General features: G+C 40.7%; 1 pseudogene; it reads left to right on the top strand.

Moving 5' to 3' along the window:
* Window positions 1-1,978: 1,978 nt before the first annotated feature.
* LOC147356189 (RNA guanine-N7 methyltransferase-activating subunit-like protein) lies at window positions 1,979-3,012 on the top strand (annotated as a pseudogene).
* Window positions 3,013-3,680: the final 668 nt, after the last annotated feature.

Genomic DNA, 3,680 nt, shown 5'->3' on the forward strand with positions numbered 1-3,680 from the left:
CCCTTCTTGTTTAACTTGTATGCAGAGTACGTCATGCAAAAGGCCAGGCTGGATGAAGCAAGAGCTGGAATCAAGATTGCAGGGAGAATTATCAGTAACCTCAGATATGCAGATGATACCACCCTTATGGCAGAAAGTAAAGAACTAAAGAGCCCCTTGATGAAAGTCAAAGAGGAAAGATAAAAAGTTGGCTTAAAACTCAACATTCAGATAACTAAGATCATGGCATCCGGTCCCATCACTTCATGGCAAATAGATGGGGAAACAGTGACAGACTTTATTTTTGGGGGCTCCAAAATCACTGCAGATGGTGACTGAAGCCATTAAATTAAAATATACTTGCTCCTTGGAAAGAAAGTTATGACCAACCTAGACAGCATATTAAAAAGCAGACGTTACTTTGCCAACAAACGTGTCTAGTCAAAGCTGTGGTTTTTCCAGTAGTCATGTATGGATGTGAGAGTTGGACCATAAAGAAAGCTGAGTGCCAAAGAATTGATGCTTTTGAACTGTGGTGTTAGAGAAGACTCCTGAGAGTCCCTTGGACTGCAAGGAGATCCAACCAGTCCATCCTAAACGAAATCAGTCCTGAATATTCATGAGAAGGACTGACGCTGAAGCTGAAACTCCAACACTTTGGCCACCTGATGTAAAGAATAACTCATTGAAAAAGACCCTGATGCTGGGAAAGATTGAAGGCGGAAGCAGAAGGGGATGCCAGAGGATAAGATGGTTTGATGGCATCACCGACTCAGTGGACATGAGTTTAAGCACATTCCAAAAGATGGTGATCGACAGGGAAGATTGGTGTGCTGCTATCCATGAGGTCACAAAGAGTCTTTGACACAACTTAGCAACTGAACAACAATAACCATTCTTTGACAGGATATTTTCAGGATGCTTTCTATTAAGTGGTTTGACGGTTTGGGTGTCAATGTTGGATTTTTAATTTATTATATATGCATATTTATATGTTCTATTGAGTTATAATTGATTTACTATTTATTTGATTTTATTTATTTTGGCTGTACTGGGTCTTTGTTGCTTCACCTGGGCGTTCTCTAGTTGAGGCGAGTGGGAGCTACTCTTCACTGGGGTGGTGAGACTTCTCGTGGTGGCTTCTCTCGTTATGGTGCACAGGTTCTACAGCACTGGCTCAGGAGTGTGGTGCATAGGCTTAGTTGCTCCGTGGATTGTGGGATCTTCCCAGACCAGGGATCAAACCCATCCCTGGGTTTAGTAGGTGGATTCTTAACCACTGGACCATCAGGGAAGCCCTAGCTGACTTGCTATTGTGACTTTGAGGAACGTAATTTGTGATGGCCCAGCAAATAATTGACAAAAGGCAAAGAGATTGTCCAAAACTGAGGGTTGGCCTAGAAGTTCTGAGTGAAAATTATCTACATAATATTAAAACGTGTTTCTGTTAAAGCAAATCTCTCCAGACTAGAGTTGTATGGCTCAGGGAAATAGACAGATCTTCAAGAATAAACATTTCTAAATTAGGAGCAGACATTAAAATGAAATTAAAATGTCTTTCTCAATTAAATGGGAAAAGGACTCAAACCAGAATGGGATCCTGAATTGTAATGGACTTTCTGTAACATACAAATCTTTAAGAAATAAATATGCCTATGATGTTTGGAACAAGATACCAATGTTTTACTCTTATAAAGCAGCAAGTAACATAACAACAACTAAGTAATACAGAGTTTTGTGAGTCAAATTTGTATTTTCTCTGTGTTAGGCATCTCCAGAGAGATAGAACTAGTAGGAGATTTATCTTTATCCCGTAAAATGCTGGTTAATTTTAATATGCTATCAATCAGAAAATACTAATTTCTGATATATAAAGTACAAACATGAAATATGTGTCTAAGAATCTATATAAGGGAGGCCCTCTGATGGCACTCTGGACCGGAAATCTTAACAATCTAAACATTAAACAGAACAGCTTCCTCAAATATCTGGGAATTTCAGAATGACTGACACTTCTGAAGCTGTTCCAGATTTTGAAGAGATGTTTGCCAGTAGATTCCATTCAGTTCAGTCACTCAGTCATGTCCAACTCTTTGCACGCCAGGCCTCCCTGTCCAAAACCAACTCCTGGAGTTTACCCAAACTCATGTCCATTGAGTCGGTGATGCCATCCAACCGTCTCATCCTCTGTCCCTATCTCCTTCTGCCTTCAATCTTTCCCAGCATCAGGGTCTTTTCAAACCAGTCAGCTCTTTGCATCAAGTGGCCAAAGTATTGGAGTTTCACCTTCAACATCAGTCCTTCCAACGAATATTCAGGACTGATTTCCTTTAGGATGGACTGGTTGGATCTCCTTGCAGTCCAAGAGACTCTCAAGAGTCTTCTTCAACACCACAGCTCAAAAGCATCAATTCTTCAGCACTCAGCTTTCTTTATAGTCCAACTTTGACCACTGGAAAAACCATAGCCTTGACTATACGGACCTTTGCTGGCAAAGTAATGTCTCAGCTTTTTAATATGCTGTCTAGGTTGGTCATCACTTTCCTTCCAAGGAGCAAGCATCTTTTAATTTCATGGCTGCAATCACCATCTGCAGTGATTTTGGAGCCCCAAAAAATAAAGTCTGACACTGTTTCCACTGTTTCCCCATCTATTTGCCATGAAATGATGGGACCGGATGCCATGATCTTAGTTATCTGAATGTTGAGTTTTAAGCCAACTTTTTCACAAAGAGTACCAAGATGACAAAGAGTACCAAGAATAACTGAAGCACCCTCCTGAGTCCCCTCCAATCATCGAGAAATGGAATAGCAGATCTGGTAGGAACCGGAAAAATAGAGGTAATCGGTTGCAAGGTAATAGACAGTTTAGAGGTAGGGATAGCAGACAGGCGTGCCCAAGTAACAACTGACCCAATCAGTGGCATAAATGATCCTGGGGTAACAATTGCCTGCAGCACAGACCAGAACGTTACTAGCCCATTAATACGGACATTATGGTTAAAACCAACAGCCTCCCTAAGGTTACTACTGATAGAAGTGTCAGCTGCTGCTGCTGCTGCTAAGTCGCTTCAGTCGTGTCCGACTCCATGCGACCCCATCGACGGCAGCCCACCAGGCTCCCCTGTCCCTGGGATTCTCCAGGCGAGAATACTGGAGTGGGTTGCCATTTCCTTCTCCAACGCATGAAGGTGAAAAGTGAAAGTGCGACTCAGCTTGTAGTAAAACCATCTACTTTGTTAACATGACAAAAGTTTATATTGTACCTTCTGTTGGTCACAGTTTTATATTCTGATTGTAGCGAGTGAATTATTAATTTTTTTGGAACTTGAGAGTTTTTAAAAATTATATCTTACTGGAGAGACGTAAGGGTTGCTGGAACTAAATATCTCCTAAAAAGGTTAAAAAAAATCTATGAAACACTGTTATGAAATTCACGCTTCTTGTTTGACATTCACTACCAGCAGAAATTAGTTCAGGAAGAAGAGAATGAGGGCCTAGAAATCTCATAAGATATGACAAAGGGTGAAAGAAACTTGTTACCTAATTGATGCTTCTAAATTACTGAAGAGAATATGTTAACCAAAAGGGTGTTGTCTGTTTGTAGTTTAGAAAGAGGTGACCCGATAAACAAAAATGTGCCTGCAGCACTGTTGACACAGTTTTATAATAAAACAGAACTCTGTTCCATGGGGTAATTAT

This window comes from Bos grunniens, chromosome 16, assembly GCF_055505025.1.
Source record: "Bos grunniens cultivar Pamir isolate PY7600 chromosome 16, Bosgru_T2T1.0, whole genome shotgun sequence".
Lineage (NCBI taxonomy): Eukaryota > Metazoa > Chordata > Mammalia > Artiodactyla > Bovidae > Bos > Bos grunniens.